Below are 11263 nucleotides of genomic sequence, written 5' to 3'. Positions count from 1 at the left end.
TTCTCCTATGAAGGCTAGATAAGGCAGCCCAGTTAGGAAAAGGGATCCAAAGGCAGACAACAGAGTCATAGACAGTCCCTGCTCCAGTTGTTTGGAATCCCACACGAAGAACAAGCTGCACATAAGCTACAAATGTGTCGGAGCTCTAGGTCCAGACCCTGCATGCCCTTTGGTTGGTGGCTCAGTCTCTGTAAGCCTCCATGGGCCAAGGTTAGTTGACTCTAGGTCTTCTTGTGGTGTCCTTGACCCTTCTGGATCCCTCAAGCCTTCTACCTACACTTCTGCAAGACATCCTGAACTCTACCTGGTGCTTGGCTATGGGTCTCTGCATCTGTTTCCATCTGCTGCTGAACGATGCCTCTCAGAAGACAGTTATGGTAGGCTTCTGTCTGCAAGCATAGTAGAGTATCATTAGTAGTGTTAGGGGTTGGCGCTTTTACATGGGATGGGTCTCAAGTTGGGGCAGTCATTGGTGGGCTGTTCCCTCAATCTGCCCTTCATCTTTATCCCTGTGCATCTGTAGGCAAGACAAATTTTGGGTTGAAGGTTTTGTGGGTGGGTTGATATCTCCCTCCCTTCACAAGACGTCCCACCTGGCTAGAGGAAGTAGACACTTCAGTTTCCATATTCCCTGCTGGTAGCACCCTTCATACTAATCACAGGAAAAAAATTAACAAGATAACATCTCTATTCTGAACATCTATGCCCAAACATGAGGGTATCCACATTTGTAAAAGAAACATTATTACAGCTCAAATTGCACATCAAACCCCACACATTAATACTGGAAGTCTTCAATACCCCAACCTCATCAATTGACAGGTGATCCAGATAAAAACTAAACAGCAAAATAATGAAACTAACAGCCATTATGAAGCAAATGGACCTAACAGACATCTGTAGAATATTTCACCCAAACACAAGAGAATATATCGTCTTCTCAGCACCTCACGGATCCTTCTCCAAAACTATATATGCAGTCACAAAGCAAGCCTCAACATGTACAAGAAAATTGAAATAATTCCTTGTTTCCTATCAGACCACCACGGATTAGCACTGGACTTCAACAACAGCAGAAACAACAGAAATCCTACATACTTGTGGAAACTGAACAACTCTACTCAATGATCACTGACTGGGTCAGGAAAAAATTAAAGAAGAAAATCAAAAACTTTCTAGGATTCAATGGAAATGAAGGCACACAATACCCAAACTTATGGGACACAGGAAAGCGGTGCTAAGAGGAATGTATTCTTCAAATAAATCAAAGAGGAATGAGGGAACACTTAAAATTTAAGCTCTATGATGTTATACTTTGTCATGCCAGTAGATGGCAGAAAGTACTCAGACATCTTGCTTTTTTTTTTTTTTTTTTTTTAAACAACAGGAAATGTAGTTGCTTATAGTTTTATTCAAATTATATTAAGACAAAGTAAACTACTGGAGGGGTTGCTAATGTCATATCAAAGATTAAATACTAAGAAATAAGTGCATAACGTTGAGGTGGAGGCTAAAGGTGGCAACAGGAAGGTTATCCCTATTTTTGTGCTTGTCAGTGTGTCTTACACTAGTGTTTCAGCAGTTGCTGCCTTGCTTGGCCAGTGCTTATGATAAATATAGGAACACTCTAGGAGAAGCAGCAAGGATAAACCCGAGTCTTCTTTGTGTGATCATGACCGTGCAAGACCTGATACAGAGCTGTGGCCACAGTCAATGATTCTCAAATCAGAGCTTAAGCATGTCCGTCCTATAGCCAGGTTTCAGTGAGGTGTTAGAAAGAGAAGGGGCTTCCCTGACAAGAAGGGCACCATTGTTTCTAGAAAAGGCCAAAGAAAGTGTCTTAGTTTTCTGAATCTATTTTAAGGACGTACTCCAATCTTGGTGGCTTGCACAACAGAAATGTACATTGTCTCACAGTTTTGGAGGTGGTTCAAGGGTTGGCTCCCTCGGAGGTCTACAGACTCTTACCTCTCCACTCTGGCTTCTGGTGGCTTGATAGTGTTTTACAGTTGATAGCTTGAGGGAGTTTTCACTCCAGTCTCTGCCTTCTTTTTTTTTTTTTTTTTGTAGTATTCCCCTTGTGATCATTTCTTTGTACAGCCTCTCTTTTTATAAGGACACCTGTCACATTGCACACAGGGAACTGGAGGCAGCTGGTGTGACTTCATCTTAATTCATTACATTTATAATACTATTATTTTCAAATGATGCCAAAGACTGAGAGGTACTGAGGATTACAACTTCTATATAGGAATCTTCACAGGACCGGATTGGCCCAAACAAAAGGCTTTGATGTTTTCACCCAAGAAATCAATATAAATATAACCTAGTTGATTTCTTTTACTGAAAGGGGTGGCTAAATTTTCGTGAGTGGCTAGCATGGGTAATCTATATTAATATATAAAATATGTAACTAAATCATTAAATTAAATATTATAAATATTTCCTTCTTCCTTTTCCCCCTCCTTTCCTTCCTTCTTTCCTCCATTTTTCACACAATGATGTCATGTTTATATCTGGAACACATTTGAAAAAATATTTAATTGCTAGACAATAGGAGACACATGTGAGTATGAAAGAAGCAATATTTATAATTTATCAATGCCTTAGCACTCATATTTTATCTTTTAAAGAAAACAAAGACAGTGTAGAGGTGTTAGAAATAATAAATGACCAGGCCTTCCAATAAGTATTCTAAGTTCTTTTGATAAACAAGGATGACCTAACTTCCTTCCTTCCTTCCCTCCTTCCCTCCTTCCCTCCTTCCCTCCTTCCCTCCTTCCCTCCTTCCCTCCTTCCCTCCTTCCCTCCTTCCCTCCTTCCCTCCTTCCCTCCTTCTCTCCTTCCCTCCTTCCTTCCCTCCTCTCCTCCTTCACTTCTTTCTTTCCTTCTTCACTTCTTTGTATCTTTCTTCCAGGTGTTACTGTGTCTGGTAGCAGCCATGTGAGCTGCATGAAAGAATTCCAAAAGGAGAATGTTAGGAAGTGGTTCTGCCAAAGCAAGAACAAGCGCCAACTGCAGCTGCATTGCGGCTTGGTCTCAGTCTTCTGTTACGTTTACTTTCACAAAGAGGGGCTATTTATGTCCCCCACACATTTATAAATGTGTGTTTATCAATAATAATGACAATACAATCTGGAGGAATTTTCTGAAGGCTGGTGTCTAGGACAGATGATAATGAGCTGGCCAACCATACTCTCTATCTTTAGAAGTATCCGTGATGCCCAGTAAGCCTAGCTCATTCAACAACTTGGATACACAAACATGTATCTCACACAGCTGAATCTGCACTGAGATCAGTGTCAGACTGCTGGCTGAGTGCCAGTCACCCTGGGGGGTAGTTGGTGGTGATACCACATCAGCTTCCTGATAGCTTTTGTGTGTCCTTGTAATTAAATTGCCTCTCTTTTAAATACCTTATTGGCCATTCTTCTTGCCACATCTATAGGTCAAACACACAAGCATAGGCAGAATACTTGGACAGATCTCTGAGACCTTTTTCTGAGTATGATTGTCACCATGAAGGGCAATGCCTGAATGTCCTCCAATAGCCTTCGTGTGCCTGTTAGCTCTTCAGTTCATTAGCGTCATTGTACAACGTGTTTAAATACCTAACTCTTCCTTCAGTGGTGTATGTTTTACTTATAAATTTTTGTTTTACCTCACTCAACAGCCTTTAAACACGTGGAACAGCACGTTTCTCTTTATAATTTGATGATGGAAGAGAGTTCTGTTTCAGTAGAAAAGGCCTTCCTAATTTGTATGCCAGGTTAACTACTCTTTGGAAGGGAAACTGTGTCCTTCAGGTGTTTTCCTAGTGGAACAGACATGAGAACTACTGATGTCAGTGAACCAAGCAGAGAGATGGTGAAGGGCTGCCAAGAAAATGCATATTCCTTTAAATCCCCATGAAAGGACTTTTAGTAAGACTCAGCCAAAAAATGGAAGTGGGGAAAGGTGTGTAGGCAAAGTCTCTATGTCATCTTATGAGACTCACAGCCTTTTTTCTCTTTGTGCTCACACGGCATTGCCAATATTCTACTCAATATTGGTGCTATTCAAATACGTGTTAATTGACCTTGTCTGAATAGATTGAAATAGATAATCCAGTAGTTTTGGGATTAGAGATCTATCAAGAATTTATTAAGAACTGTTTGGTAAATATTTTTCAGGTAGGTTACAAGAGACTACAAGCATTGTAATTTTAAAAAACTTGAAAATAATTGAAGTGTTATCTTTGAGATTTAAATAGAATTAAAATTTAGAAATAAAAAATAGAAAAACTGTACATCATATAGTATACTTTCACTGTATGCAATCCTGATTTGCTATTAGTTTATCATTGTGCTTGACACAAACCATTACAATGTATTCACTTGTATTGTTCAGGGATCAAAAACCATTTATTCATTTGAAACTGAAAAAATGTTCAAAAGGTAATTTCAGATGAAAATCATGGTAAATTTTCCTAATAAAAAACTTGTACAATAATAACATGTATAAATTTTCCATTTAACATTGTTTGGGTGTTTTTTAATATAGACTGTCTAAATTTTTAACTTTCATTGACCTTTATTCATTATTCAAAAATTTAACCATTTTGATGCAATATTGTACACCCACACCTATTAATAGAGACAAGTTTCTTTTTTTATTAAGATTTTATTAGAAATACAATCCTTTTACTGTGACAAATGAAATAAATTCTAGTTGTTAAGATTCTTTAATTCTATAAAATGAATACTGTGGATATTTCATTTAGAGGCCATGAACATCTATTTTAAGGGCTTGGTAAAGAGTCATTTCAAAGAGACTCAATTTATAGAGGACGTTAATTATAGCATGAGGTCTTTGCTATTGACATCATGTTTGTCCTAAGGTCATAGACTCTCATTATTACCTAAGTGTTTTGACAGGTGCTGACATGTTCAACTTGCTGCAACACATTTAAATATTTCTATACTACTTCAGGTAAAGAGATGACCCATAACAACACATGTCCTTGAGAGATGACTATATCATTTACTGTGAGGTCAGTTGGAAGCAGACTTGCTGGCCTTTGTGCTATGTAAAATCAGGATGCTTTATGTGTCCCGCTGGACCATTGAGCACTGTGCTGTCACCTCTACAGAAGTCATGATAAGGTGCCTTCAATGCGCATAGCTAGATAAAATCCTTCCCTGGGGAAGACAACTCATCAGATCCAGTGCACAGTATCCTGGATCGCAGTCATAACTATATAGCTTACAAACTAGAATCGAGACAAATGATTGAGTTATGAACAGTGTCCACACCTTCCTGAAGTGACCTGGCTATAACTAGGGAGCTCTTACTGAGTTATCTTCAGTTTGCACATTTGGATTGACAAAAGAGTTTTATCTACTTGAGTCTAGAAAGAGGAGAAATTTCATATCAGATAGAGACCCTTTATCTACAGGACACAGTCCAACCATTAGAAAATGCACAGGTTGGTGCCCCTGGAGAGAGTTTTAGCTTTCTCTATCTTTGTGGAATGCTATTCAAACATGTCCATTTCCTTTCCTCTGATTCTTGGTTTCTGAATAACCTTCTGATCACACAACCCATTTCAAACCACCCTTTACCTGGCTTATTGCACCAAGGCGAGACGGCCCTGAGTCTGTTGCATGTGTTTATTCTCCCGCTGTGAGTTAACAAACCTGGTACTGTCTGCTTTGTCCTCTAGCTCTAGAGAATTTTTTTCTTCTTTTGTAAATTGGCTTTAAAGAGGCCTGTTAACTATTGGTGCACTATGTTCAAGTTTATGGGACTAAAAAGTCAATGGCCTGACTCTGATCCCTACACAGGTCCCGAGGAAGGTTCTGGGGACCTATTGTGTGTCCCATACTTTTTCCATATTTCCATATTCTAATCATGTGTTGGCGGGCATGCAGGTATAAACATTCAAAGTTTCTCAGAAATAGGCTTTTTACACTAAAAACAGACTTACCAACTAATAGCTTACAGGCTGTATTTTAATATCAAACATCCCAGAATGTTTAATTCTTCTGCTAATGTCTTTTGTAAGGCTGGGCTCAATCAAATGACACAGCTTTCCTTTATGCCTTAGTTTGTCCAGGCCTTATAAATGAAAGGACTGGTCCTGATTCAACAGTTCAGCTCAGTGGAAGGATAGCAGCAAGTAAGAACGTGTGACTTAGTTAAGATACTGTGTATTTTCATCCATATTTAATTATCTAATTTAGCTCTTCACCTGTGAAGAAATTCCTATTATTAGATTAACTAAGAGGCTTTTGACTATAAAGTAAACGATTCATATGGTGTAGCTTGAGCCTGGACTGATTTGACTCCTCGATCCACGTATTTTATGATATGCTGTTCTCTTGAATTGATCAAATGATTTCTAATAAAGATCTTGTCCTTTACTAGGACAACTGTGGTATCAAAATCTTTATTGTGAATGGTCTACATGTTGCAATGTAGTAGATCTCACCAATTAAAACAATGGAATGCAGGGTATATTATGTAGCAATTGAATACATTTAGAGTTTTTAATAGACTTCTACTTGGTTTGTCTGAGCCGACTGTCTATGGCCTCATTGCTCAAGGGTTCTCTGCTTTATCAATCTTCACAGGTACATTTAAACATGCTTTTTTGTCAGGTGTCTGTGAAGAGCTAATACATTTACCATTTAGAGCGAGTATTCTCAATACCTCAAGGTCTAATAAGAAAGATAGGGGGGCAGATATAATTTCAATAAATTGTATTGCTGCACCCATATTACCTGATCCTGATCATAAGGAGTCGATTGATTAGGTCATATCTGAAAGACATGAATTTGGAGTTTGAGTACAGGGATGTGCTTTGCAGAGAGTGAACCCTCTGTTAGGTAAGGCTATAGAATAATAATGATATGTAACACAGTGGTGGTTCTTTTTGTTTATTTCTGGTGATTATGAGCAACCTCTTTGGAAGCTAAGGTAGGTAGCTGGTGAACTAGAGCTAAATCACAATGTTTGACATTCTGTAATGTTTCTCTCTGTTATTTACAGATTTCTCATTAGCATATTACTGCTAGTCTAAAGGAAGTCTCCATGGGTCAGATTGAGTATCCCATAATAAAGTTAGATCTAACTGAATACCACTATTATCCCAGATTTCTGGACTTTTACTAAACTCTGATTCAGGTCACATCCAGTATAAGTAATGGAAAAAAAAGATGAATATTTTCATTCACCGGGTATGTTTTCTAACACTTTAAATTTTATTTTATGTGTATGCAAATGTTGTCTGTGTACCATGTGCATGCCTGGTATCCCATGGAGAGCAGAGGGATTGGATTCCTTGTAACTAAACTTACAAATGGTTGTGAGCTGCTATTTGCATGCTAGTAATCAAAGCCAGGTCCTTTGGAAGAGCAGCCAGCATTCTTAATGGCTGAGCATCTCTCCAGCCCCTCACATTGAATACTCTTTAAATAAAATCTTGTTAATATGAGGCTAATAAGCTAATGTGAAAAACTCAAGGGCTTCCTGAAAAGGCAGATTCCTGTATTCTAGGATTCTGTTATTGGTTTAACACTGGCACCAAGAAATGAAATTTGTTAACAAAGATTCTGTCATCTACATAAAAGTATGGACCCTGCTCTGCAGAATAAAAAATTTAAAAGCTTAGTTAAATTGATTGTAATTTACCTACCAAGTGCATTTGCCATTTTAAGAAACCACAAGACAATGTATTGTACTGATAGCATAAATATAGCATTAATGGACTAGTTTATAGATCTAAGTGTTTGAGTGTGGTACCTCACAATGCAAATACACTTGAGCTGGTCAAAGGACATATCCTTTAGAATATATCTTCAGTTTATCACAGTGCCCACTCCATCTCCTGGACCCTAGTCCTTTGCCTGGCCTGTAGCAATTGCCTCCTTACTTGCCTGCAAGGAGTAAATTCCATCCTGGCTCCATTCCCTGCCCCTTTCTTTTACCTCACATGCTTAGGTATTATAGCCAGCAATTGGGAGGTGACTAGACAGAACCTTCCAGACTTCTGTTTCTTTACACACATTCTTTCTTAGCTCAAGAAGTGTTCTCAATTTCTTGTTGTTAGTCATCTCTTAAATACAATGAAAGTGTGGTACAATGCCTCCTAACCTGTATTAAATCTTCACTATGCTTTCTAAGAACTTTGTGAAGTTCTCCAGACCTCTTCTTCCAATGACCCACTGTCAGCTATTTACTAGAAACTATCTACCAAAGAGCTCTTTGTTTATTCAGTACTCAGTGTTTAAAAAAAACAAAACAAAACAAAACAAAACAAAACAAAACAAAACAAAACAAAAACCAAACCTTTATATAGGCTTCATGTCTTCAGGGTCACAAATAACGAGATTTGATAATCCCAAAAAGCTGAATTTTGAGTTGCCTTAGTAGTGTAAATTCTCACATTATTTTGGGAGAATAAGCAACGATTTTGACATCACTCATGGGTATTAAGTAGGAGTGCAACAAGTTATGTATTTCATTATTATGATTATACTTCTAAAATAAAGTTCAATCTATCAAAGGAGACTTAAGAGTCTCCTTCATTCAAATTCTTCCTATCATGTGGTGGTAGAACTATATCTTACCAAGTGCAATTTGTGATAATTTCTTAGAAGCAAATCTTGTTCTATGATTGAGTCCAGACTTACAGAGCATTAAAGTCCCATTTAAGTCTCAATTTCTCTTAATCTCTTTTTAGTGAAGTCACCTATAATCCCCCTCATAATGATACATTTCAACTATTTCCTATCATTTCCTACACTCCATTTTCTATAAATACCATCTAAAGTATTTTCCCCCATTCCTGGATTGACTTATTAGTTTCTTTCATTTTTTCTGGCCAAATGGCTATGCAGGTTTGAATTAATTCCTTCTATGAGATTTGCATGCTATGATTTTCTTTAATTTATTCAGTCTACACTTCTGCCTTATTTAATTCAAGGGAACATTTGGGGAATGGATATATGGTTTGCATAGAGGATGCTATGAAAATAAATTCCTCTGCTTCCAACTTCCAGAATGGGTAAGGAAAACTTTGCAAAACAGTTTCTGTAAGGGCCATCTGCAAAAGTTGATGTGGGTAAAGGCTCCAATGAAAGTTGTCAGTGTGCTTCAGCTGTGCTCATGTACATTATGTTTTAAAGGGAGTTGCTAGGGTTAAATGTTTGAAATTACTCTTTCAGCATCCATTTCACAAATAATGTGTAAATGACCCATTTGGCTGCCAGTTCACTGTCCAGATGGAAGCATGTGTGAGAATTTATTGAGCATTATAAGCTTGGACATCCATTGAGTGTACCATGATGTTTTACAGATCAAATTCCTTTCCTTTGTGAATTGTTGCCAACATAATGGCCTTTAATATTTTGAAAATAATTTCAAGCCCATTAAAACTAACTGGCTGAATTAATTTAAAGCATATTTTGGGAAGCTGTTAGGAGACAGAGACTGCCTGAGGTGGGGGTGGGGCCTGGGGGAGAACCAAGGTTGGAGGCAGAGGAACTATGCAGAGAGACTCAGAATGGAGGGCATTGATTAATGGTCCCATGGGAATAGATGTGCTAAGGGATACGAGGATGGGAGGACTTTTAAACTTTCTTTCCTTCCTTCCTTCCTTCCTTCCTTCCTTCCTTCCTTCCTTCCTTCCTTCCTTCCTTCCTTCCTCCCTCCCTCCCTCCCTCCCTCCCTCCCTCCCTCCCTTCCTTCCTTCCTTCCTTCCTTCCCTACTTCCCCCTCCCTCTCCCTCCCCCTGCTCTTCCTCCTTCCTCCCCCCTTCTTTCTATGCTTTCCCTTTCCTCCTATTCTCTATGCTTTCCTCCCTGCTTCTATTAATTTTCTCTCATATAACTTTCACAATTAAATACTATATAAGTATTCCTTTCTTAATTGTTGACTCCATACTCTGTTCCATTAGAATGTAGATTAAAAATTTGTCTAAATGGATCAAAGACCTGCACATAAAACCAGAGACACTGAAATGAATAGAGGAAAAAGTGGGGAAAAGCCTCCAAGATATGGGCACAGGGGAAAAATTCCTAAACAGAACAGCAATGGCTTGTGCTGTAAGATCAAGAATTGACAAATGGAACCTCATAAGATTGCAAAGCTTCTGTAAGGCAAAGGACACTGTCAATAAGACAAAAAGGCCACCAAGAGATTGGGAAAGGATTTTTACCAATCCTAAATTTGATAGGGGACTACTATCCAATATATACAAAGAGCTTAAGAAGCTGGACTCCAGAAATTCAAATAACCCCATTAAAAATGGGGTTCAGAGCTAAACAAAGAATTCTGAACTGAGGAATACCGAATGGCTAAGAAGCACCTGAAAAAATGTTTAACATCCTTAATCATCAGGGAAATGCAAATCAAAACAACCCTGAGATTCCACCTCACACCAGTCAGAATGGCTAAGAGCAAAAATTCAGGTGACAACAGATGCTGGTGAGGATGTGGAGAAAGAGGAACACTCCTCCACTGCTGGTGGGATTGCAAGCTTGTACAACCACTCTGGAAGTCAGTCTGGAGGTTCCTCAGAAAATTGAACATAATACTACTGGAAGATCCAGCAATACCTCCCCTGGGCATATACCCAGAAGAAGTTCCAATTGGTAATAAGAACACCTGCTCCACTATGTTCATAGCAGCCTTATTTATAATAGCCAGAAGCTGGAAAGAACCCAGATGTCCCTCAACAGAAGAATGGATACAGAAAATGTGGTACATTTACACAGTGGTATACTACTCAGCTATTAAAAACTGAATTTATGAAATTTTGGACAAATGGATCTATCTGGAAGATATCATCCTGAGTGAGGTAACCCAAAAACAAAGGAAGTCATTAGGTATGCACTCACTGATAAGTGGATATTAGCCCAGAAACATAGAACACCCAAGATACAATTTGCAAAACACATGAAAATCAAGAAGAGGGAAGACAAATGGGTGGATACTTTGTTCCTCCTTAGAATAGGGAACAAAATACCCATGAGAGGAGTTACAGAGACAAAGTTTGGAGCTAAGTCGAAAGGATGGACTATCCAGAGACTACCCCACCCGGGGATCCATGCCATAATCAACCACCAAACCCAGACACTATTGAATATGCCAGCAAGATTTTGATGAAGGGACCCTGGTATAGCTGTCTCATATGAGGCTATGCCAGTGCCTGGCAAATATAGAAGTGGATGCTCACAGTCATCTATAAGATGGAACACAGGGCCCCCAATGGAGAAGC

The sequence above is a fragment of the Mus musculus genome, chromosome 4 (assembly GCF_000001635.26).
Source record: "Mus musculus strain C57BL/6J chromosome 4, GRCm38.p6 C57BL/6J".
NCBI classification, from domain to species: domain Eukaryota; kingdom Metazoa; phylum Chordata; class Mammalia; order Rodentia; family Muridae; genus Mus; species Mus musculus.
The sequence above is the reverse complement of the archived record's forward strand: the minus strand, read 5'-3'. Positions refer to the sequence as shown.